This window comes from Meles meles, chromosome 5, assembly GCF_922984935.1.
Source record: "Meles meles chromosome 5, mMelMel3.1 paternal haplotype, whole genome shotgun sequence".
Taxonomy (NCBI): domain Eukaryota; kingdom Metazoa; phylum Chordata; class Mammalia; order Carnivora; family Mustelidae; genus Meles; species Meles meles.
The window spans coordinates 115,468,082-115,495,900 of NC_060070.1; the positions used below are offsets into that span (position 1 = coordinate 115,468,082).

Here is a 27,819-nt window from a genome sequence, read left to right on the forward strand (position 1 = left end):
AAAAAATAAATTAATTAATTTTAAAAAAGAAAAATAAATTCTTGTTCAAAAAGGAAAATGACTCCTTCTGTTTAGGTGCTACACTCTCTGAAATTTTCTGTAAGAAGAACAAAAAAATAAGCATGCTTTTGGTGTTTACATATAGCTAAACCTTAAAACTCTACAAGCAGTATTATTGCCAAGAGTAATTAAGTTATTCAGATTTTGACCATATGGAATATAGTTATAATAACTACTTTAATGTTCTTTTTCTATGAATCCTATTATTTATGACATTTTCGAGGCTGTTTCTATTGATTGATTTTTTTTTCTTTCAGAATGAGTTGTATTTCCCCACTTTGTGTATCTTTTTTTTTTAATTGGATGACAGACGTGAATTTTATGTTGTTGAGTGCCGATATTTTGTCTTCTCCTAAACATTCTTGAGCTTTATTTTGGTTGAAGTTCAATTGCTTAAAAAAAGTTTTTTCTTTTAAGATGTTCCTTTTAAGCTTAGTTAAGTGAGATCAGAGTTGACTTTAAATGTAGGGCTGAATATTCCCCACTACTGAAGAAACTTTTCTAAATACTTTATGTAATGCCTTTGCATTATGGGTTTTGTTTGTTTGTTTGTTTTCTATTATAGCTAGTGAGATTATGAACTATTTTCATCTCTGTGTGAACTCCGGAGATTGTTATCCCTGCTTCTTTCTGGTGGCTCCCTTTCTGCTTCAGATGGTCTCTTCATACATGGGTGTCCATCAGCACCCAGCTGAAAAGTCAAGGGAAACGCTCAGTGAATCTCCAGATACCTCTTTCTCTCTCTCTCTCTCTCTCTATCCCTCGTTCTTTCCCCCTTTCCCTCTACCCCCTTTCCCTCTCGGCTGGTCTTCTCTCTTTGTGCAACTTTTTCCTATCTAGTATTTTTCCCTGAAAATTCTATCCACTGCATCTTTTCAATTCCTTACCTCTGTCTCAGAGCTCAGGAAGGACCTCAGACTTCCTGCACTGTGGCCTAGACACACTCTGATGTCAGTAAGCTGGGGAAATCCTGTGGCTCATCTTGTTCCTTTCCCATCTCTCAGAGGTCACTTTTTTGTGCTATCTGTTGTTCAAGGTCTAAAAGCTGTCCCATATATTTAGACTGGTCTTTTAGTTGTCTAAGGTTGGAGAGTAAATCTGTTTTACTGCCTTGGTTGTAAACCATCCTGTTTACCTGTCTTCTTTGGAAGCAGAAATCCAGTTATTCAGATTTTAGATTTGCCAAAAAATAATATAAAACTCTGAAAATTTATGGAGCTTACAGTAAATTATGAGAGACTTCATTGTGCTCAAAAATGAATCTGGAATCATTTAGATGTTTTGTAAGCCCTTTGAGCCGAACATGGATCTCTTCTACGTCCTCGTTATGTCTCTGCATTGCAAAAATTGATATTCCAAAATTCTGTTGTACTACCAATCAAATCTTTGTAAGGAGGAATGGGCCAAAAGAAACAAAAAACCAAACAAAAACTATTAACTACATTGGGACCACAACAGTGGTGATATGTATGTTTATATCATGCAAACATGTACACATTTTGTTTTGAATGGTGTTCTAACTGATAAATGACAATAAAATGTTTGGGTATAATAGATCTTATGATTAGTTGGATTCTTGGTTAAATTAGCATTAATTTGACATATCTTGTTCTATGCCTTGTGTTTAACATCTTTCTAATATTTTATTTATTTACTTGATAAGTAAAGAAAATTCAGGGACACCTGGGTGGCTCAGTTAGTTAAGCATCCAACTCTTTTTTTAAAAAAATATTTTATTTATTTATTTGACAGACAGAGATCACAAGTAGGTAGAGAGGCAGGTACAGAGAGGGGGGGGAGGCAGGCTCCCTGCTGAGCAGAGAGCTTGATGCGGGGCTCAATCCTAGGACACTGGTATCATGACCTGAGCAGAAGGCAGAGGCTTTAACCCACTGAGCCACCCAGGTGCCTCCAGCTCTTGATTTCAGTTCAGGTCATCATCTCTGGATCATGAGATTGAGCCCTGTGTTGGGCTTTGTGCTCAGTGGGGAGTCTGCTTGAGATTCTTTCTCTTCGTCTGTTCCTTCCCACCCCATGCACATGCTCTTTCTCTCTCACTCGCTCTCTCTCAAATAAATAAATAAATATTTTAAGAAAAGAGGAAAATTCAATCTAATTTAGTATTTCTCATATATCTATGATTCTAGCGGTATTTTCGGGTCATGGTGTTGAACATCTAAACCAATTTGTCCTACTGTTGATGTAGCCAATATAGGAGCTCAATTGTCGATAAACTGATTGGATAAAAGATATTTATTATCTAGAAAACTGAACACAAACATATTCTTAAATAACACCCAGCATATAGTCAAGGAAGGTCCCAGGAGATTCAGTAGAAAAGATCCTGGCTAGTGGGGATTTGACAACTAGGAATCCAACAGAATGCAATTGGTGTTTCACAAGTAAAAAGAGATTTGATAGTAAATGAAGGAATGTTCCAGATCCAGGAAGAATGTGATCTTTGGAAGGTCTGGACATAAGTCATTTGGATAGACACATGGGAATTAGAACTTTAGTCTCCGAGGAAAATCGAGTAGGGAGGTACAGGCAAGCCCCTTTTCTTCAAGAAGCTGGGGGAATGAGAGGAGGGAACCTAGATTAAAAAAAAAAAAACAAAAAACAGGAGGATGCCTGGGTGGCTCAGTGGGTTAAGCAGCTGCCTTCGGCTCAGGTTATGATCCCAGTGTCCTGGGATCGAGTCCGACATCAGGCTCCTTGCTCAGCAGGGAGCCTGCTTCTCCCTCTGCCTCTGCTTCTGCCTGCTGCTTCTGCGTGCCGCTCTGTCTGCCTGTGCTCGCGCTCTCTTTCTCTCTCTCTTTAAAAGAAAAAAAAAACACAGGGAGTTAATATCCAAAATATATAAAGAATTCATACAATTCAGTAGGAAAAAAATCTAATTAAACAGTGGCAAGGGATCTCAATAGACATTTTTCCAGAAGAGATATACAATTGGCCAATGGATATATGAAAAGGGCTCAGCATCAGGGAAATGCAACTCAATACCATAATGAATGAATCAAAACCTTACACCTATCTGAATGGTTATTATAAAAAAGACAAGAAATAAGTGATGTTGAAGATATGGAGAAATGAGAACCCTCGTGCACTGTTGGTGGGAATGTAAATTGGTGCAGCCACTATGGAAAACAGTATAGAAGTTCTTCAAGAAAATTAAAATAACTATCATATGATCTAGTAATTTCATTTCTGGGTATTTAGCTGAAGGAAACAAAAAATCTAACGCAAAGAGATGTATGTACCCATGTTCATTGCAGCATTATTTACAATGCTAAGACATGGAAGTAACCTAAGTGTCCATCAGTGGATGAATGGATAAAGAAGAAGATACATGTGCGCGTGCGCACGCACACACACACACACACACACACACACACAATGGAAGATTATTCAGCCTTAAAATATGATGAAATCTTACAATTTGCAACAACATGGGTGGACCTGGAGGGGCATTGTGCTAAGGGAAATAAACCAGATTGAGAAAGACAAAAGTTATATGCTTTAATTTATATGTGGAATCTAAAAAAAAAAAAAAAAAAAGACCTACCCAAATTCATAGATACAGAACTTGGTGGTTGCCAGAGATGGGGAGTGGGGTGTGAAATGGGTGAAGGGGGTCAAAAGGCACAGAATTCCAGTTATGATATGCATAAGTCTTGGGGATATACTGTGTAGCGTAGAGACTATAGTTCTATAGTCATTGTTCTATATATTCAAAAGTTGCTAAGAGAGTAAATCCTGAAAGTTCTCATCACAAGGGAAAAGAAAGGTAACTATGTTTGGTGATGGACATTAACTAATATTGTGGTGATTTTTTAGCAAAACATACATACATCAGATAAAATTGCTGGATACCCAAAACTAATATGACACCTGAAATTTATGTTAGTTATATCTCAATTAAAATAAAAGAGTAAAAATGCCTAGTAATTTTAGGAAATTACTTGGGTAAAGAGTTACTTGCTATAAGGATGAGGATTTCACCCAGAACTTTGCCTAAGGCTGTGGACCTAACCTGCTTAGTTTTGAGTAGGTTCAAATCTGAACATGTAAATGACTGTAGACACCAGTGTGAGACTCTTCAGAGGCAGTGAGCCAAGCAGATTGTTATAATATTGGAGGATTTGCTGAATGTGCCATTCCAGACCTTTAAATCAGCTCAGTGCAACTCCACAAACGTGCACTGAGAGGGTATTAAGAAAGATATCAGAGGTATGTCACACTGGGCTAATCTGTGTAACCTGCTCACAAAATTCTTCTGAATTAGCTCTCCTCGGTTTCCAATCTTCAAGTCTTTCAACTACTTGTTCCCAGTTTCGTTTCTTTTGATACTATCCTCCTTGCCCTTGATTACTGTTCTTATCTGGGCTAGTCTTTTCAAATATGTTGGGCCCTCCTCCAGGACATGGCTTTGGAAATTCATTTCTCCTTTTCATATGGTAGATCTTATATGCCACGCCATGAAGGATCCCATGGGACTAACTGGTGTGTGTCCTTTAACCACCTGATAAGCAGTATTTGAACCCGAGTTATATACTAGAAATGACCTTTTGAGTAAATCCCTGATATGGATCTGTTCTCTTTCATGCGATTCAATTCTCTTACATTAAACATCTTTTATGAGCCAGGGCACAGACCTACGTGAATGATTAAGACTCCATCTTCACAATTGGGAAGGTAGGAGCTTTAGGATAAGGGACACACAGGTAGCAGATAATTACAGTAGAGTGTGGTGTTTGCTGTAAAGAAGTCTAGGGTGTCTTTGCTAAGAAGAGGAGGATGTTTAAGAAAGGAAGGAGATATTTGTCCCAGCTGGAGGATAAGGGAAGTGTAGAAAACATAGGGGTGAGTGATCTTGTCATTTCTTTTTCTTAACAAAATGGGTGCAGATAGTCTCATCAGAGAAGTTTTACCATATGATCATATGAAGTACAATTAAGTATAAAATACTTTAAGTGGGCAATTTTCATCACACTTTCATCTTGGGGTGTGGTTAGAACCTAGTTTCAGGAATTATCAACCATTTATGGCTCTGGGTATAATTTCTAGCTCTGCAATTTAGTGGCTGTATTCACTTCTCTGAGCATTGGTGTTCCCATGTGTGATTAGAGATAATAATTATTCTGTAAGTGTGTCAGTTATCAAGTTACTGTTTCTCAGTTCCATATGAATCCTTTAATATATGCTATGTGATAAAGGGATTTCTTTAAGCATTAAACTGGGTACAATGTTAAGTTTTCTTGATAGAGGATATTAGAAGCACATTGAGGAGGAAGAGGTTTCTGGGGATTTCTGGTGTGGACTGGGAAGATCAGCAGTGTGGATGTGAGGACATCTAATGGAACCTGCCTCAGTCACAGGCCCAGAATACCATCTTTCTGTGATTCTGAAGCTCTGGGGGATGATAACCTTTCTGCAGACCTCTGCACATGGAACCCAGAGCTCTATGCAGTCTGCAAGGGGCCACCATAAGCAGAGCATCACATAGCAGATAGTGTTCCTTCTGCAGATCTCCTGCATCTACACTCCCATTGCATCCCCTGGCCAGTTGCTGAGAGCCTTCTCTCTGCTTGCACTCTGGAAGGTGTTCTTTCTGCCTGCACTCTGCCCAGCAGCTCCAGACCTGCCCCAGCCTGGCCAAATCAGCAAATTTCTCTGCTGTCCTGTGACTAAAACACACCTACTCCAACAAGTTCTGATCTTCCTTTAAGTTTGTCCTTCCTTGGATACTCTCACTCAGCTTTGGGATTCTTCTGACCTTACAGTTATTCTTTTATCAACTTCCATTTAAACCACTGTGCCGTTTCTGTCTCCTGATTGGATCCATACTGCTACAGCAGCACATTTATCATAAGGATTACATGAAACAACTTTTGGCATATAAATGATAGCAGTTATAGCTAATCATATTTCTTCTTCCCTCTCTCATAACACAAATCCAAAAGTTTTTTTTTGTAAGAATATGTGTGGGTGGGAGTATGGTGTGTGAAGGGGAGTGGGGTGTGTGGGGGCTGTGTGTGTGTGTGAGTGTGTATTTGAGATCCGGTATGTATGTGTGAGACTTTATGTTTACAAAATGCTATCTGTCCTTGTCCTTATTTCAGTGTTCTACTGTCAGTTATTACCAGAAATATAAATTTTAGATTTGGAAGGAAGCTTTAAGATCATCTAGTCCAACTGCACATAAAGAAATTGATTAACAGGAGACTAAGATTCTTGTTCAAGGGCACACAGTTAGTTCTGGATGGAACCTGTATTATAAGAAGCCATCTATCCTGAGGACATGTCCAGGAGTTTTCTCTATAGCTGGAATAGCTCTCCAAACAAGTTTAAAATACAGAGTAATCTAGGTGGCTGTATTAGTTTTCTAGGGCTGCCATAACAAATCACCACAAACTGGTGGTTTAAAACAGCATAAACTTATTTTCTTACAGTTCTGTGGACTGTAAGTTCAAAATCTGGCAGGGCTGTGCTTTCTCTGGGGGTCTAGAAGAGAATTGTTCTTTGCCTCTTCCAGATTCTGGTGGCCATCTGCATTCTTGGACTTGTGGCTGCATCACTGCTTCTGTCTTCATATTGCCTTTTCTTCTATGTGTTTGATTTCTTTCCTTTATGTCTCTTATAAAGACACTTGTTATTGAATTTAGGACCCACCTACATAATCCAAAATTATCTTCTCAAGATCCTTAATTACATTAGCAAATGTATTACAAATTCCAAATAAGGTACTATCACAGTTTCTAGGGTTTGGGACATAGACCTATCTATTTTGTGGCCACCATTCAGCCCACACAATTAAAAAAAAAAAAAACAAATTTAGATTCCCAAGTCACCATGATATATTACTCCATTAGCTCAGTTAATAAACCTAGATATCTTTTTTCAATAGTTATTTATTCCAGGGCATATTACTTCCCAAAGTGATTCGCCTAGGTCTTGTAATAACAGTCATGCTATGTGACTCTCACTTGGGAAACAGTTAGTTTTTTCACTATTATGCATTAGAGCCAAGTGTCTCATGTTACAACAGGCTGATCCTAATGCAAAATGAGGGGGAGTAGGCAATGACACAATGCAAAATACCCTAAATTAATATTTTCCCACACAATCAAGCAGGTGCTTCCTTCCACTAATATCTGGGACTAGTTAAGATTTAAAGAATATATTGAATCTCTGAGAACTTGCATGAGATATTAAGATATCTGGGAAGAATTGGTGTTAGTGATCACATGGACTAATCTGTTTGGTATATTCTATAGATGTTTAACCACCAAGTTCCTGCAGAGATTCAAACATAACCCATTATTTCTGTATATGTTAAACTGACATGCTGTAGAAGATTTTCTCCTATATTCCATAGTTTTCCCCCTTTTTCTTCCTCTTACATCACCTCATATTAATCCTATTCAGGTAGAAGTGTTTTTTAAATTAAATGAGGCTTCTATGAGGCCAGCATCACCTTGATCCCAAAACCAGACAATGATCCCACCAAAAAAGAGAACTACAGACCAATATCCTTGATGAACACAGACGCAAAAATTCTCGCCAAAATACTAGCCAATAGGATTCAACAGTACATTAAAAGGATTATTCAACACGATCAAGTGGGATTTATTCCAGGGCTGCAGGGTTGGTTCAACATCCGCAAATCAATCAATGTGATACAACACATTAATAAAAGAAAGAACAAGAACCATATGATACTCTCAATAGATGCTGAAAAAGCATCTGACAAAGTACAGCATCCCTTCCTGATCAAAACTCTTCAGGGCACCTGGGTGGCTCAGTGGGTTAAGCCACTGCCTTCGGCTCAGGTCATGATCCCAGGGTGCTGGGATTGAGTCCCGCATCAGGCTCTCTGCTCAGCAGGGAGCCTGCTTCCCTCTCTCTCTCTCTCTGTCTGCCTCTCTGCCTACTTGTGATCTCTCTCTCTGTCAAATAAATAAATAAAATCTTAAAAAAAAAAAACTCTTCAAAGTGTAGGGATAGAGGGCACATACCTCAATATTATCAAAGCCATCTATGAAAAACCCACCGCAAATATCATTCTCAATGGAGAAAAACTGAAAGCTTTTCCGCTAAGGTCAGGAACACGGCAGGGATGTCCATTATCACCACTGCTATTCAACATAGTACTAGAAGTCCTAGCCTCAGCAATCAGACAACAAAAAGAAATTAAAGGCATCCAAGTTGGTAAAGAAGAAGTCAAACTATCACTCTTCGCAGATGATATGATACTATATGTGGAAAACCCAAAAGACTCCACTCCAAAACTGCTAGAACTTGTACAGGAATTCAGTAAAGTGTCAGGATATAAAATCAATGCACAGAAATCAGTTGCATTTCTCTACACCAACAACAAGACAGAAGAAAGAGAAATTAAGGAGTCAATCCTATTTACAATTGTACCCAAAACTATAAGATACCTAGGAATAAACCTAACCAAAGAGGCTAGGAATCTATACACAGAAAATTATAAAGTACTCATGAAAGAAATTGAGGAAGACACAAAGAAATGGAAAAATGTTCCATGCTCCTGGATTGGAAGAATAAATATTGTGAAAATGTCCATGCTACCTAAAGCAATCTACACATTTAATGCAATCCCTATCAAAATACCATCCATTTTTTTCAAAGAAATGGAACAAATAATCCTCAAATTTATATGGAACCAGAAAAGACCTCGAATAGCCAAAGGAATATTGAAAAAGAAAGCCAAAGTTGGTGGCATCACAATTCCGGACTTCAAGCTCTATTACAAAGCTGTCATCATCAAGACAACATGGTATTGGCACAAAAACAGACACATAGATCAGTGGAACAGAATAGAGAGCCCAGAAATCGACCCTCAACTCTATGGTCAACTAATCTTCGACAAAGCAGGAAAGAATGTCCAATGGAAAAAAGACAGCCTCTTCAATAAATGGTGCTGGGAAAATTGGACAGCCACATGCAGAAAAATGAAATTGGACCACTTCCTTACACCACACACGAAAATAGACTCCAAATGGATGAAGGACCTCAATGTGAGAAAGGAATCCATCAAAATCCTTGAGGAGAATGCAGGCAGCAACCTCTTTGACCTCAGCCGTAGCAACATCTTCCTAGGAACAACAGCAAAGGCAAGGGAAGCAAGGGCAAAAATGAACTATTGGGATTTCATCAAGGTCAAAAGCTTTGCACAGCAAAGGAAACAGTTAACAAAACCAAAAGACAACTGACAGAATGGGAGAAGATATTTGCAAACAAATATCAGATAAAGGGCTAGTATCCAAAATCTATAAGGAACTTAGCAAACTCAACACCCAAAGAACAAACAATCCAATCAAGAAATGGGCAGAGGACATGAACAGACATTTCTGCAAAGAAGACATCCAGATGGCCAACAGACACATGAAAAAGTGCTCCATGTCACTCGGCATCAGGGAAATACAAATCAAAACCACAATGAGATATCACCTCACACCAGTCAGAATGGCTAAAATTAACAAGTCAGGAAATGACAGATGCTGGAGAGGATGTGGAGAAAGGGGAACCCTCCTCCACTGTTGGTGGGAATGCAAGCTGGTGCAACCACTCTGGAAAACAGCATGGAGGTTCCTCAAAATGTTGAAAATAGAACTACCCTATGACCCAGCAATTGCACTACTGGGTATTTACCCTAAAGATACAAACATAGTGATCCGAAGGGGCACGTGTACCCGAATGTTTATAGCAGCAATGTCTACAATAGCCAGACTATGGAAAGAACCTAGATGTCCATCAACAGATGAATGGATAAAGAAGAGGTGGTATATATACACAATGGAATACTATGCAGCCATCAAAAGAAATGAAATCTTGCCATTTGCGACGACGTGGATGGAGCTAGAGCGTATCATGCTTAGTGAAATAAGTCAATCGGAGAAAGACAACTATCATATGATCTCCCTGATATGAGGACATGGAGAAGCAACATGGGCGGGTAGGGGGATAGGAGAAGAATAAATGAAACAAGATGGGATTGGGAGGGAGACAAACCATAAATGACTCTTAATCTCACAAAACAAACTGGGGGTTGCTGGGGGGAGGTGGGATTGGGAGAGGGGGAGCGGCTATGGACATTGGGGAGGCGAGGCGAACCATAAGAGACTATGGACTCTGAAAAACAACCTGAGGGTTTTGAAGGGTCAGGGGTGGGAGGTTGGGGGAACAGGTGGTGGGTAATAGGGAGGGCACGTTTTGCATGGAGCACTGGGTGTTGTGCAAAAACAATGAATACTGTTATGCTGAAAAAAATAAATAAAATGGGAAAAAAAATTAAATGAGGCTTATTTTGAGCATAATAATTGGCACCGTTTGAGCATTAAGACTATGTGCTCTGGTTTTAAAGAGGGAGAAAGATATGTTTCTCACAAAGAAAAATGATTTTAAAATATGTGTTAGATTCATGATAATACCTCTATTATTACAAATCAATTCTGAAATGTAGACAGCTGGGAATGCCAGGGAACTACCCCTTCTCACCACTCAAACTGGGTACAACTCAATAATATTTTGTCCTCTATTAGGTCATTTTGTTCTATTTCTTATTGTCACTGGTGATAAAGAAGGAGTATAATTTTTTTAAAACTTTATTGGTAGCTATCTTTTCTTCCCCATATGTTTGTGTTTATTATTTGAAGATATGCTGGGAGTGATGACTTTTTCTAAGCCAATTTTAGGACTTTTAAGATACAAATTAAGTTGAATTGACTGAAAACTAAATTCAGATTATTGCATTTGTCAAAGTAAATGTCAAAGCACAACAAATTGTATCTTCTTTTCTGGCAATAACTAAAAAAAAAAAAAAAAAAAAAAAAAAAAACCAAACTAAAACTAAACCCTGCCTTCCTGAAAACAGAATACCCTACATAGAATATTTCCCATTTTTTTTTCTTTCTCACAGTTAGATGGCACTGAATATCACCAGTTATTCCTATATGTTTTCTAACAAGAAAAGCTCAAAATCCTTTCTCCATGCACATAGATTCAAAAGACCTCAATAATGGACAAAACCACAAGTATTTGTTCTTGACACACAAATGCCTTGGACATCTGCCCTCTTTCTGTCTAAAGGACTCTCTTGAAACACAAAGGCCTTTTGCTTTCCTTTTGCCACTGCACCCACAGCCATGAGCATGCTCAGGTTTCAGAATAGGCTTGCCTCCAGTGTCCTCCACTATGGCAAAACAAAGAAAGGTCTGGCTGGACTCCAGTGAGACCAATGAAATCACCAATGCCAACTCCTCTCAGCAGATCCAGAAACTGATCAAAGATGGGCTGATCATCTGGAAGCCTGTCCATTCCTGGAACTGCTGCCAGAAAAACACTTTGGCTCACCAGAGGGCAGGCATATGGACATTGATAAGAGAAAAGGTACTGCTAAGTCTTGAATGCCTGAGAAGGTAACCTGGATGAAGAGGATGAGAATTCTGCACCAACTGCTCAGAAGATACCAAGAATCTAAGAAGATTGACTGCTGTGTATCACAGCCTGTTCTTGAAAGTAAAGGGTAACATATTCAAAAACAAGCAGAGTCTCCTGGAACACATCCACAACTGAAGTTAGACAAGGTTCAGAAGAAGCTTCTGGCTCACCAAGCTGAGGCCTGCAAATCTAAGACTGAGAAAACATGCAAACACTATGAAGAGCATCCTCAGGGCAAGAAGGAAGAAATTTTCAAGATTCTGTCCAAGGAGGAAGAGGCCAAGAAATAAAACTCCCTCTCTTTTTTCTGTTTATAGTGGCCCCAGCAATTACATGGATGAGTTACTTAATAAAACAGACTTTATCTGGGAAAAAAAAGGAAAGAAATATGAAGCCCTTTTAATTCTTGTGATTTCAGATGGACAGTCTCTATCAGGATGCTCTCTAACATTTGCAGATATCTTTTCCCATAGGAATATGTTGACAGACAACAGCAATAGCAGTTAGTGAGAGATTGGAGGGCACCCAGCAGGGAGCAGCTACTTGTGTTTGAGAACCTGGAAGGTTTCTTGGTCTTGCCATGTTCACAGCTCAGGTGATGAATGGATCTCCAGAAAGATGAGAAAAGCATAGGTCAGAAAATGAAGGTTCTTCACCTTAACTAAAGGACGCTGGTTAAGTTTTGCAGTACTATACTCTTGGCCCCTTGCCTTCCCCTTTTCTTTGGCCCTATCTTTTTCCTTTTCTATTCCGGCCATAATTCTTACCCTTCCACTGTACACTAGAAAACTCCAAGCATTCATTCATTCATTCAACAAATATTAATTGGGCTTAATTATGTGCTCCATACTATGTTAGATGATGATATAAAATAATGGGTAAACAAAAATGCTAGTTCACATGGAGCTTCTGGTCTAGCAGTTAAATTAGATTCTGAACTAATAGTTATGTGTTTTACAAGGTGGAAAGATTTTTCCTCAGAATTCTGGAAGGCTGTTCCCTATAAGGGGCAATCCTCAGTAAAGTAGATCAGATTCCACAGCTACAGCTGAGCATAAGAGGGGGGTAAATGGAGGGGGCAGAGATGAAAATGGAGCACATAGACAGTAAAGGGACTGAGAGAAATTTTGTAGCTTCTTAAAGTGAGAAGTTTTAAAGATATAGACAAGTATCTAAAGTGGTTTTTTGGGGTTTGTTTGTTTGTTTGTTGTTGTTTTTGGAAAGCTCTCTGCATGACATACTATACAAATCCCCTAGGCTTTTAAGGTAAAGCAAATGAAAGTAGTTTTTTTTTAGTAGTTGTTTTTAAAATTATTTTCTAGGTTTATATATTGGGATTTTTGTTTTGTGTTTGTGTTTTTGGATAAAAACACAAGATGAGTGCAGTGACTAAGAAAAATACAAAATGCTAGACTAACCCACAAAATGCAGCGGCGGGGGGCCTGTTCTCCCATCAACACATCGTCATCTCTCTCTCTACCTTTATCTCTGGTAAGTAATGTGTAAAACTTTGTTATACAATTGAAGTAAATTGTTATCAACTTAATATAGACTGTTTAAATTATAAGATGTATTACGAAAGTCTCATGGTAATCACAAAGCAAAATTTACAATTAATACAAAAAATAAAGACAAAATCAAGGCTAACACTAAACAAATAATCAGTTCATATAGAAAGACAGTAAAGGAGAGAGAAAGAAACAAAGGAAGTATAAAACAATCAGAAAACAAGGAACTAAGTGTCAATAGTAAGTCTTTATCCATCAATAATTACTGTATCAATGAATCTATCAGAATCCTAGAGGAGAGCAGTAACCTCTTCGACATTGGCCACAGCAACTTCTTTCAAGACATGTTTCCAAAGGCAAAGGAAACAAAAGCAAAAATGAATTTTTGGGACTTCATCAAGATCAAAAACTTCTGCACAGCAAAGGAAACAGTCCACAAAACAAGAGGCAGCCCATGGAATGGGAGAAGATACTTGCAAATGGCACTACAGACAAAGGGCTGATATCCAAGATCTATAAAGAACTCCTAAAACTCAATACCCAAAAACAGATAATAACGTCAAAAAGTGGGCAGAAGACATGAACAGACACTTCTCCACAGGAGATATACAAGTGGCTAACAGACACATGAAGAAATGTTCATCATCATTAGCCATCAGGGAGATTCAAATCAAAACCACTTTGAGATACCACCTTCCACCAGTCAGAATGGCCAAAATCAACAAGACAGTTAACAAGTGTTGGAAAGGATGTGGAGAAAGGGGAACCCTCTTACACTGTTGGTGGGAATGCAAGTTGGTGCAGCCACTTTGGAAAACAGTGTGGAGATTCCTTTAGAAATTAAAAATAGAGCTACCCTATTACCCTGCAATTGCACTACTGGATATTTACCCCAAAGATACAGATGTAGTGAACAGAAGGGCCACCTGTACCCCAGTGTTCATAGCAGCAATGGCCACAGTCGCCAAACTGTGGAAAGAACAAATATGTACTTCAACGAATGAGTGGATAAAGAAGATGTGGTCCATATATACAATGGAGTCTTATGCCTCCTTCAGAAAGGATGAATACCCAACTTTTGTATCAAGATGGATGGGACTGGAGGAGATTATGCTGAGTGAAGTAAGTCAATCAGAGAGAGTCAATTATCATATGGTTTCACTTACTTGTGGAGCATAAGGAATAACACAGAGGACATTGGGAGATGGAGAGGAGAAGTGAGTTGGGGAAAATTGGAGGGAGAGACAAACCATGAGAGACTGTGGATTCTGAAGGACAAACTGAGGGTTTTGGAGCAGGAGGTGGGGGGGCTGTGAGCCTGGTGGTGGGTATTGTGGAGGGCACATTGCACGGAGCACTGGGTGTGGTGCATAAACAATGAATTTTGGAACACTGAAAAAAAATTTTTTTAAATAAATCAAATTACTCTAAATCTGAATGGCTTAAATTCTCCAACTAAAAGACATAAATGGCTGAATGGATTTAAAAACTTAACTATATCTGACTATAAGAGACTCACTTAACCTTTAGAGGTACTTACAGGCTGAAAGTGAAAGGATTAAAAAAAGGTATTCATGCAAATGGAAACCAAAAGAGAGAAGGAATAGCTATGCTTATATCGGACAAATGGACTTTAAGTCAAAAGCTCTAGCAAGAGACAAAGAAGGTCATTATATAACTGTAAAGGAGTCAATCTGTCAAGAAGATATAACAACTCGGGGCGCCTGGGTGGCTCAGTGGGTTAAGGCCTCTGCCTTCGGCTCAGGTCATGGTCCCAGTGTTCTGGGATCGAGCCCCGCATCTGGCTCTCTGCTCAACAGGGAGCCTGCTTCCTCCTCTCTCTCTCTCTCTCTCTCTCTCTCTGCCTGCCTCTCTGCCTATTTGTGATCTCTGTCAAATAAATAAATAAAATCTTTAAAAAAAAAAAAAGAAGATATAACAACTTAAATAAGTATGTACCCCATATTGAAGCACCTAAGCATATTCAACAATTATTAAGAAATCTGAAGGTAGAAATAGACAACAATGCAATCATAATAGGGGACATCAGTACCTCACTTTAAACAATGGATAGATTATCCAGACAGAAAATCAATAAGGAAACAATGGGCTTAAACTATAGTTTAGACCAAATGCACCTAATAGATATCAGAATATTCCATCCAACAGGCCCCCAAATACATATTCTTCTCAAGTGTATGTGGATCATTTTCTAGATAAGATATGTTAGGCCATGGAAAAAGTCTTAACAAATTCTCTCCATCTCTGCTCAGCATAGTACTGGAAGGTCTAGCCAGAGCAATTAGGCAAGAAAAAAAAAAAATGAAAGGCATCCAAATTGGAAGGGAAGATGTAACCATCTGTTTGCAGATGACATGATCTTGTTTATGGAAAACACTAAAGTCTTCACTGTTACAACTATAAATAAATTCAGTAAAGTTGCAGGATACCAAATCAACATACATGTATCAGTTGTGTTTTTATACACTAACAACAAACTATCTGAAAGAGAAATTAAAAAAGCAATCCTATCTACAGTAGCATCAAAAACAATAGAATACTTAGGAATACATTTAATCAAGGGTGTTAAAGACCTGAAAACTATCAGACATTGATGAAAGAAATTGAAGAAGACACAAATAAATAGAAAGATAGGTCATGTTCTTAGATTGGAAGAAACAATATTGTTGAACTATCCATACCCAAGGTGATATATAATGCAATCCCCACCAAAATTTCGATGGCATTTTCCCCAGAAATAGAAAAAACTATCCTAAAATTTGTATGCTACCACAAAAGATCCTGAATAGCCAAAGCAATCTTGAGAAAGAACAAAACCAGAGGCATCACACTTCTTGATTTCAAACTATATTACAAAGCTAGGGCGCCTGGGTGGCTCAGTGGTTTAAGCTGCTGCCTTCGGCTCAGGTCATGATCTCAGGGTCCTGGGATCGAGTCCCACATCGGGCTCTCTGCTTGGCAGGGAGCCTGCTTCCCTCTCACTCTCTCTGCCTGCCTCTCTGCCTGTGATCTCTCTCTGTCATAAATAAAAAAAATAAAAATCTTCAAACTATATTACAAAGCTAAAGTAATAAGAAAAAAAAAAAGTATGGTGCTAGCATAAAAACAGGCACACATAAACCAATGGAACAGAATAGAGAGCCCAGAATAAACCCATGCATGCATAGTCAATTAATCTTTGACAAGGGCACCAAGAATACACAGAGGGGAAAAGATGGTCTCTTCAATAAAACTAGATATCCACATGCAAAAAGACTGAAACTGGACCTCTGTCTTATACCACTCACAAAAATTAACTCGAAATGGGTTAAACATAAGACCTGAAACCATAAAACTCCTAGAAGAAAGCATAGGTAGTAAGCTCCTTGACACTGGTCTTTTCAAGTTTTTTTTGAATCAGACACCAAAAGCACAAGCAACAAAGGCTAAAACGAGTGGGTCTACATCAAAGTAAAGAGCTTCTGCACAGCAAAGAAAACAAGTAATTGAAAAGACAACCTACAGGATGGGAGAAAACACTTGCAAACCATGTATCTGATAAAAGGTTCATGTCTGAAATGTATAAACAACTCATAAATCTCAATAGCAGAAAAGCAAATAATACAATTACAAAATAAGCAAAGGATCTGAATAGACATTTTCCCAAAGAAAACATAAAAGTGGCCAATGGGTACATGTAAAACATGCTCACCATCACTAATCATCAGGGAATTTCAAATAAAAACCACGTTGAGATATCAGCTCACACCCGTTAGGATAGCTATTATCAAAAGACAAGAAGTAACAAAAGTTGGTGAGGATGTAAAGAAAAGGGAGCCATTGTGCATTGTTTGTGGGAATGTAAAGTGGTGCACAATGAAAACAACTATGGAGTTTCCTTGAAAAACTAAAAAGAGAGCTACCATATGATCCAGCAATCCCATTCTTGGGTGTATTTCCAAAGAAAGTAAAATCATTATCTCAAAAAGATATCTGCAGTGCCATGATTCATTGCAGCATTATTCACAAGAGCCAATATATGGAAATGACCTAAATGTCCTTTGACAGATAAATGGATAAAGAAGGTGTGTACAGGTGTGTACACACACACACACACACACACACACACACACACAGAGGAATATTGTTCAGCTATAAAATAGAAGAAATTCTGCCATTTGTGATAACACGAGTGAATCTGAATGGCATTATGCTAAGTGAAATAAATCAGACAAAGACAAATACTGTATGGTATCAATACATGTGGCATCTTAAGAAAAAACAAAAAACAAAACTGATTTAATAGGAATAGAAAATAGAATGGTGGTTGCCGGGGACAGGGTGAGGGGAAAATGAGGAGATACAAGTCAAAGGGTATTTCTAACTTTCAACTAGAAAAATAAAATCTGAGAATCTAATGTACAGCATGTGATGATAGTTAATAATAGGGTATTGTATATTGGAAGTTGCTTAGAGTAAATCTTAAGTGTTTTACAAAACACACACACACACAGTCATCTAATAATGTGGGGTGATGGATGCATTAATCATCTTGATCTTGATTATCATTTCTCAACGTATATGTACATCAAATCATCACATTGTATGCTATAAATATATGAAGTTCTATTTGTTAGTCATTCCTCAATGACATTAGAATGAAAAGAAAATACAATATATACAAAAATGTTAAAGCAGCTCATGTTTTTTGATGCAACATATTTGTAGTATGATTTACATAATCAGAGAGGCAAACAAATATTCATCTAAAGATTTTCATTATGTCATTAATAATAATGAGAAATAAGAGGAGCACCTGGGTGGCTTAGTTGGTTAAGCGTCTGCCTTGAGCTCAGGTTATCATCTTGGGGTCCTGGAATCAAGTTCCACATCAGGCTCCCTGCTCAGCAGGGAATCTGCTTCTCCTTTTCCCTCTGCCTCTGCCTCCCACTTGTGCTTGTTCCTTCTCACATAAATACATAAAATCTTAAAGAAAATAATGAGAAATAAGAAACTCTAAAGTTCCCAATCATAGGATATTAGTTTAATAAATTATGAAATGCATACCTTATTATTTGCTAATTATGCATAAAAATAATGTCCTGAAAAATATTTAGGAAATAGAAATGTTTACTATAGAGGTTTAAAAAATGTTTAGAGCAGGGCACAGAATTTTATGTGCGATATATTATTCTAATCTTATATTTATAAAAGTTATTGATCCTCAAAATGGTTTTAAAAAAGTAAAAGGAAATATTAAAAAAATAGTATCTGGAGCAGTGGAATTAGGACTGTTATTTCTTTACATTTTATTTAATTTTAACATTTTAAAAATTATATGCATTATTTAAATACTTGGGAAAAATAATAAATGTTATAAACTGTTCAGATTATAATAACACTCAGAAAAATCTGGTTTGCCTTAATACAGCATATCAGAAGCTATTAAATTTCTATTGTTATTAATGTCAATACCTCACACTTATCTTTCTTCTACTGTTTTTTTTTCCCAATATCTTTTTAGTCCCTATTTATTTGGTGGTCTTAGTCTCAGCATTTTTATAAAAAGTATGTAACTCATTTCTTCAATCATGGTTTTTTTGATAATACAAATTACCATTTTTTCCTCTTCTTTCTTAGGTATCTTGACTTTATTGCCTTTATTTTAAGCTTTTCATTTATCCACTTGGGAACGTGTGTCTTTCTGCTTTTTATTTTTTTCAATGGGGGAGTGTGGAAGAGCTCTCACTTCATATAGTAACTCAGAAATCTAAGAATACAGAAGATAAGCCTGGGTTATTTATTGTATACTTTATGTTAACAAGTAATTCTTTTTTATTCTAGTTTTATAACTGGAAGACATTTTGAATTCAATCCATTTATTCTTGTTTTGTGTATTGCATTCAAAAGTGAATAAACTTAAGTTTGGAGCGACTAAGTAATTGGCCTAGAGTCTGTGACTTTATTAACTGCTGAGATGTTTAGGACTGCAGTGTTCATTTTCTGTAAGATGCTCCTGTTCTTCCTTTCTCCACAACTTCCTAACCCATAAAATGGTGTTAACTTTTAGTTCCCCAATAGAAAATATGTTATCATGCCATGACATGTCTTTGCAGATGAGAGGACTGTCATTTAATACATCTCATAAATGATGATAGAAAAGCCAAAATCTGGACCCATATGAAATATCAGAACCAAATCCTAGAATGTAGATTATACATAACATCATCAACAACTGTATTGATTTTTATTATTTTAATACCAAGCAAATTATGTAAGGGTTTCTACTCTGACTTGTGTCTACTTGAATATGTCGAAAACTGACCTCATTTTCCTACCCAATTCCCAAAGTTGCACCACCTAGCCTGTTGAACAAGCCAGAAATTGGGTGTTCTGCCCCTTCTCTCCTCTACCCTTTTTATCCAGTCTACCATAAGTCACTAACAGTGTTGACCTCCAATGATCTCTTGAATCCATTCACTCTTCTGCCTCCGTTGCCACTGGCCCCTCTCTCACCAGTGTCAGCCCTATCATCTCACAGGGGCTCCTGCAGAATCTCCAGACATCCACCTTCACACCCAAGATGGTCTTTGGGAAATGCAAATCCCACCAGCAGACTTACCTGCTGACAAATTCAGTGATTTCCTTCACTCTAAGGGTACAGGGAAAATACTGAACACAGACCTCAAGGCCCACTCTATATTTATTGTCTCACTCTATCCTTTCTTTTGCCAGTGCTCAGGACTATGCTTCCCCTAGCCTCCAGGGTTGTGCATTTGTTGTTTTCTTTGCTCAGGGTACAGTTCCCGCATCCTTTTCCTCCAAGGGACTCCTACTCAGTCTTCAGATCTTCGAATAATCTTGGCTTCCATCCTACCATGAGAAAGAAAAAATCATTATCATATGCTGTTATAGTTCCTTCCTCCTTGCCTTCCCAGTGGCAAGGTTCACTTTTGCCATTTTCCATTTATTTGTGAGCTAATTTTATTAATGTCTTGTTTCTATTCCACTGCAGACTCTAGTTTTGCTCCTAGCATATAGAAGATCTCAGTAACCTTTTGTGGAATGAGTAAATCAATGAACGTGTATTTAATATTCCCCAAGAATTACAGTTATATTAGACAGCCACATTTGCTTCTCCCGGTGCTTCTTTTTGGGGAAGGGACCGACTTCCATATAAGCAGATATTTATCCTTTAACCTCAAGGAAATGTTGGAGAAAAATCATACAACCCTGTGAGCTGTTGAATCCCATGATAGATACTACCCAAGCTCGGTTAGATGCCGAGTGACATTTGGCAATCCTTGGCACACTCTTGTGCAGCACACTCTTCTATTCCCACAGCGGCTCATTCACATTGTTTTCTTTAGCTTGACTACCCTGCCCCCATGGACTTCATTATTCTCAGCTGTAGGTATGGAGAAAAGTGATTCTATCAGGTTTAAAAGCCCTCCCTGTAGGCACATTTACACTCGTTCCTGTCTTCATTCCCTTCCCTCCTGTCCGAGACTAATCTGTGCACTTGTGTTCTAAATCCCATATCCTCTCCTTCCCTGTAGGGCCTCAATGGATCAGTTTTTCAGTCTTTCTTTTGTATTTTCATCTCCTCTTGTCACTGGCTTCAACCCTCCAATATACACATTTTATAAACACAAATGTTATAAGCAAAATATAATATATAAATACATCATAACAAAACCAGAAACTCCTTTTTGTAAAAATGTCAGAAAAATTAGATATACCTTATTCTTAAAGTCTGCTAAAGAGCTTCTATACCAGTAATACTGGTAATATTTTCTCTCTCCTGAACCAGCTACTCTTCCACTCTCTGTCTTCTTAGTCATTAAGTTTATTTACTATTTTGCAGAGAAAAATTGAAGTCAGCAGAAGAAAACTTTCAGAAATTCTACACTGTTGACCTGTCAACATCTGAATCTATAACACTGCTTACTTCCCAGTAAAGAGCTGTCCTTGCTTCTAAGTAAGGCCAGTGCCCCGAACTTGTCCAAAAAGTCCTATCTCTGCTTTCTTCAGGGCCATACTTTTTTGAATAATCAATTTTTTTCATTTTTTATTTATGCCCATAATCTGGGAAATATTTTTTGCAATATATCCCATCTTAAAGAAAAACAACAGTAATTCTCTTAACTTTACAGAACAAGCTCTCACTGAGGCCATTGCTGACCTCAGCATTGCCAAATGCAAGGCTTGATTCTCAGTCTTCCATGTCCTTTTGAACTATGAGTAGCATTTGACAGAGTTGATCACTTCTTCCTCCTTGAAACATTTTCTTCACTTGCTTTCCCACACACTGCTTTCTGAGTTTTTCTCTTACCTGTATTCGTAGACTCTAGTGCTGGTTCCTTCTCACACCCTGCCCCAACCTCTCAAAACTGTAGTGCCCCATGGCTCTATTCATGTATTTCTTTTCCTTACCATCCACCCTTGTACTAGTCAACCTCATCTGGCACTCTGGCTGAGGATAACATCTGTATAAGAGTGGCTTCTAATTTTACATCTCCAGTCTCTTCAATGATACACACGATTAGTAATTACACTTGGATGTCTGATAGCAATCTCATACTCTATGAGGTCAAAGCCAAATCATTAATTCCAACCCTCCCTTCCTGAAACCTGCTTCTCCTTTAGTACTTCTCACTTTTGCAAAAAACGATTCCATTCTTTCAGTTGTTCAGACCAAAACCCTTAGAGCTTTCCTTGCCTTCTGTTTTTATCACATGCCACATATGATTGATCAATAAGTCTTTTTGGCTAAACCTTTAAAATATATTGACAATCTGACCACTCCTACCACTTTCACAATTACTACCTATCATCTGGATTATTATAATAACCTTGTAAGTGGTCTCCTGCTTTTGCCCTTCCTCTCTTTACCCAATACACACACACACACACACATACACACACACAGTCCATCTGGTCTTCACAAAGCAATGAGATGTATATTTAAAATATTTATTATAAATATTACTGATGAAAAGATGTATACAGCACAATTTCCTGACAACAATAAAATATACACAGAATGCTTTTGATTCTTGCCCAAAACAGCAACTGCTTAGTATTTTCACACTATTAAGACAAGTTAGTTGTCAAAGTCGAGAGGAGTTATAGCAGTGATAAAGATGGTAGGGTACAATGTCTTATCATACTAGGAGTTCCCAAATTACAGGCCACAGACCAGTTGTATCAGAATCACCTAAGGGTCCTAAAAAAAGATAGATTCCTGGGACCCACTATAGACCTGCTGAGCCAGAATCTCTAGGGTTTGGGAACTAAGAATCTGTATTTATTTTTTAAGGTCTATGAAAAACAAAACAAAACAAAACAAAACAAAAAAAACCATAGCTGTATGCCATGTCCAGTGACTTTTATCCAAGCCTCTATTTGAAATACCATAGTGATAAGAAACTTGGTCAGAGAGACCTTTTAAAAATATGTTAGATACAAATCTGTCCAGTGGCTTTCCGTAAAGTGAAAAGCCCAAATTCTGAGTTTAGATGCTCTCAATCCTTACTACTTCTCTGGTCTCATTTCCTTCCAGTTTTCCCCTCCTCCATTCTGTTCCAGCCACACTGGGATCTTTGCCATATCTTGAACACTCTGAGCACAGCCTAAGCCAAGGACCTCTGTACTTGGTGATTTCCTTCCCATGGCGCACTCTTCCTCCAGACAACTTTTTGCCTCTGCCTTCATTCTACTATCTTTTCAAATGTCACTTCATCATCAGTGCCTCCCATGACCGACAGATATAAAATAGCCCCCCCCACCACTCTATCCTCAGGGCATCCTGATTCCTCTTTTGCTGCTCCTTTATTTTTCTTCACAGCATAATGTTTGTCCTAAGCTCTTCTCCTCTAGACTCACTTTTCTGGGGGGCAGAAAAAAAGACTCACTTCTACTTGCTAAGTGATGAGTACCTTCTTATTCTTAAAACTACTTCAGGTCAAATGCTGGACTTGAGAAATCCTCTTCTGTACCACACACTCCCTTCTTTCCACTAATCATACCTTTTCATAATTCTTTTTTTTAAAGATTTTATTTATTTGATAGACGAGATTGTAACTAGTCAGAGAGGCAGGCAGGGAGAGAGAGGAGGAAGCAGGTTCCCTGCTGAGCAGAGAGCCCGATGTGGGGCTTGATCCCAGGACCCTGGGATCATGACCTGAGCTGAAGGCAGAGGCTTCTCTGCCTCTGAGCCACTCTAACCCACTGAGCCACCCAGGCGCCCCATACCTTTTCATAATTCTTTGTGGTGACACCTCCTACTTCCACATGCCATTTTCCCTCCTGATTGGACTTAGCTACTTGGCTGACTCCCACATATAACCCCATCCCTTGCATGCACCCCACCCTCACTGTTTATTTCCCCAATGCTGTGCTCATGAGTATTCCAATAAAAAAGACCAGCCAGAATTGTTCTCCGTGGCTCTCCCCTTGCAAGTCAGTGCTTGCCCTGAGATACGCATGACCCTTCTCAGCGCCAGTCAGTTCAACTCCCTACTTCACTGAGCATCCTTTTCTTACAGTGACTACTCCCAACACTTCTCACTCCCCTTAAGGATTCATTTCTGCTTCAATGTTTCTGAAAAGGTCCCTTTTGCTCATGGGTGGGTAAAGATCACCAATCCCTTGCTTTCTTTCTTCTACACAAAGATAACATACACTAAACAAAAATAAAATCTCTTGATATTTTCTCCTCTCTCTTGGCTCATAGCTCAGTAGAAGCCTTTTCCTGTGATTTGTTATCACATTCTTTGATTATCTTGTCTCTTGTTTTATTCTACCCAATTGCTTTCTTACCACACTGGTTCTTCTTCACAACATTTGGAGGGATATTTTGAATGATTAATAAATAAACCAAACCAAAACCCCAAACCAAACAAAATTCCAATATGTTCTTTCTGGGACGGTCAAGGGGATTTTCCCCAGCACAGTCTGACCATGTATCAGATTTCCCTTCCATGCATCTCATTTCACTTCCCAGGGCCTAGAATGCATGTGAAATTCTCATGGTCTTGGTCTCTTTGGCCTCTCTCTCTGCAGTTCCCCTCCTTTTTCAATTCTATATCCTTGTCTCCTTTCTGTGATAGCCTAACTTCTTAAAAGAAAAAGTTCCACCTTCTAACTAACCTCAGTACTCACTTCTTCCTACCTCCTTCCCCTCTTCTTCTTTAGCATTCCACAGAGCCTGCTCTCAGAAAGGTGGCTAGCGATCCCAAAGAATAAGTCATAGCAAATCTGGTGATGTATGCTCTATTCTTACCATTCACTGTAACATTTGATGACACTGTCCAGTTTTCCTCTTAAAATTTTTCTTTTCCATTGATTTTCAAAGAATGAGTTACTTTTTGTGATTTCTCCTCCTATCTCTGAGTTAACTCTTTTTATGTCTACTTTCTGGGTCATCTTTCTTTTTCTACCCCCTAAATATAGATTTTCCCCTCAAAGTTCTCTCCCATGTTCAGTTGACCCTTGAACTACGTGGGAGTTAGGGACACCAACCCCTGTGTGGCCAAAAATCCACATATAACTTTTGACTCCCCAAAAAATTAACTAGTAATAGCCTACTCTTGAGTAGAAGCCTTACTGATAAAATGCATGCTATATATATTACATACTGTATTCTTACAATAAGGTAGCGAAAATAAAATGTTATTAAGAAAATCATAAGGAAGTTAAAATACACTTACAATACTGTTTTGAAGGAAATCCACAAATAAGTGAACCTGTATAATTCAAACCCATGTTGTTTAAGGGTCAACTGTATTTCTCTATCTATACACATACCTAGATCTTTATTGCCTCTTTACAATCAAAGTCATTTTCTCTAAAAAGATTGCTCTTGGTCAAATCAAGTCTGCCTTGTGATATTCAGTTCTAGATACAACTTATTCCATTCATTTCACTCCAAGACTCTTTGCAGAAGGAGCTGAGTGTTAATAACATTTATATCATCTTTCATGACTATCAGTGTGCATACATATTCTAGATGCTTAGTATTGTTAAAATTGAATTAATGGATACTGAGAAAGGCAAGGTTATGGACTACTGAGCACAACCCTGTTTTGTGACCATAGCCTAGGCCAGGGATTTCAAGTTTTTGCATTCTCTGAGCCAGATTCTGGAATGGGTAACAAATATGGACAAATTAGGAAAACTTAATCATAGACCTTGCAAAATAAATCAAAGTCATGTATCAAAGTAAGTCATATATACAACATATAGTGAGCAGTCAAATTTCATTAGGATTTTACTTGAAAAAACTGTATATCATTTTTCTAATATACAGAGTAGATCTCCATTATCACTTGATCGATCAGCCAGCCAAATCACAAGGTTATGTGTGTGTGTGTGTGTGTGTGTGTGTGTGTGTGTTTTGCTTTTTGTGTTATTTTAGCTTTCTGACTCTCTTAGTGCTGCTCATTAATCAAGAGCTAGGAGATATAAAAGAATACTATTATATCCTAGCTACTATAGCTCGATCCCAGGTATGGGCAGAGCAATTCCATTTAATCTTCATAATGCAGCATGCAAGATATTATAATTTCCACTTTACAAATGAATAAAATGAGGCTTAAAAGGTTAGGATAACTTGCCAGAACAGGCAAAGTTTGAACACAACTGGGGGCTATTTGACTGCAATGCCCATGACAGAATGTGCTAAGGTAGGAGTCAGAAACCCAGGGGCTAAATCCTTCTTTGCAGAAGTGTTCTGTTTGATTGTAAGAGTGTTTACATATATTTCCACTTGATTTGGATACCTTTGGGGTAGGGAATCCTCCAGGCTCAGGACTCCCTCACTGTGTCAACTACTGATTCACACATTCATGTTACTTGCCTGATACCTTTAATCATTCAAACTCTCCACTTCCATGATGAGGCATCCTCCCTGCCCTTACTGAATTTATTTTAGTGTAGGGAAGGGAAGGAACAGGATAGAAACCAAGAAAAGATGTGCAATATTACAATTGCAGAAGATGTTAGGAACTGTTTTGTTTCCCTGTAAGTGCAGGAAATGTACAATTGTGATATAACTCATATTTATCAAGCCACATGCTCCAAACTACACTTTTCAATCATCATTAGATTTATGCTTCCCAATAATTCTCCGATGCTGGGCTTTTATAATCCCTAGTTTACCAATGAGGCACCTGGGATCCGGAGAGATTGGGTCATTTCCCAAGGCCACACAGCAGGTAACCAATAGAGGTAGGGCTCCAAAACAGGCCACTGAACTCCAAATCCAAAATTCTTAAACACTCTTCCATACTGCTTCTGATTTAACTCACTATGGTGAAAAATAGACCTGTGGAAGACTTCTAGTAGGATCTTTAAAAATAACGTGTTCTCAAAGCATAATTTACATACAAAAAGATGCCACCTAAAGTATGCTTTACAGTGAATTTTCACAAATAACCATACCCAGTTAATCAGGACCCAGATCAAGGAACCCCTGAATTCCCCCACTTACCCCCACTCTCAAGTCTAAACACTATCTTGATGTTTAATAGCATAAATAAATTGTACTTGTTTTTCTGATAAATGGACTCATACAATATACCTTCCATTATGCTTGACTTCTCTCATTTATTATGTTTGTGAAATTCATCCACATTGTTGCGTGGACATGTAAATCATTTCTTTTCATTGTGGTATAGTTTAATGGAATTTTGTTACTGCACTTTGTTTTTGTATTAAATGAAGATATGTTTGATTTTTCTCTCCTGACACAGGAAAAAAAAATATGTATTCAACTAGAGATTCTCAAGGTACTATCATTTAAATAGATGCAAGAAAGTATTAAAAGGTGAAAGCAGATCATGCCAAAGATAGTACCCATATGTGTTTGTAAATTTATAGCAGTTTTTTTTTTTTTTAATTTATAGCAGTTTTGATGGTAGGTTCCTACCCTCCAGAAAGGCCTGGAGATAGGGACCCTGTCTTTAGCTATGGGCTACAACAAAGTTAATTCACTTGGCAGCCTTAAGTTTTCTCAGATAGGCAATTTTATTTATTTATTTATTTATTTATTTATTTTTGTTAATCTTATTTTTATTATTATGTTCAATTAGCCAACATATAGTACATCATTAGTTTTTGATGTAGGGTTCAATGATTCATTAGTTGTGTATAACACCTAGTGCTCATCAAAACACGTGCCCACCTTAGTACCCATCACCTGGTTACCACATCTCCCCAACCCCCTCCCTTCTGTAACCCTTAGTTTTTAGTTCCCTGAGTCCAGAGTCTCTTGTGGTTTCTCTTCCTGTCTGGTTTCTTCCCATTCTGTTTTCCTTCCCTTCCCCTGTGGTCCTCCATATTATTTCTTATGTTCCACATCTGAATGAAATTATATGATAATTGTCTTTCTCTGCCTGACTTGTTTCACTTAGCATAATTCCCTCCAGTTCCATCCATGTCGATGTAAATGGTGGGTATTCATCCTTTCTAATGGCTGAGTAATATTCCATTGTATGTATGAACCACATCTTCTTTTTCCATTCATCTCTTGAAGGGCATCTCAGCTCCTTCCTCAGTTTGGCTAGCAGCAGGGACATTGCTGCTATGAACATTGTGGTGCAGGTGCCCCTTCTTTTCATTACATTTGTATCTTTGGGGTAAATACCTACCAGTGTAGTTGCTGGGTCGTAGGGTAGCTCTATTTTTAACATCCTGAGGAACCCCCATACTGTTTTCCAAAGTGGCTGTACCATCGGGCAAGCACTTTAAAGGGAGCTTAGGTCATCCTAGGTGTGGCCTG

At 38.1% G+C, this 27,819-nt stretch overlaps 1 pseudogene; it reads left to right on the forward strand.

Moving 5' to 3' along the window:
• The first annotated feature begins 11,231 nt into the window (after window positions 1–11,231).
• On the forward strand, window positions 11,232–11,816 carry LOC123942474 (annotated as a pseudogene).
• Window positions 11,817–27,819: the final 16,003 nt, after the last annotated feature.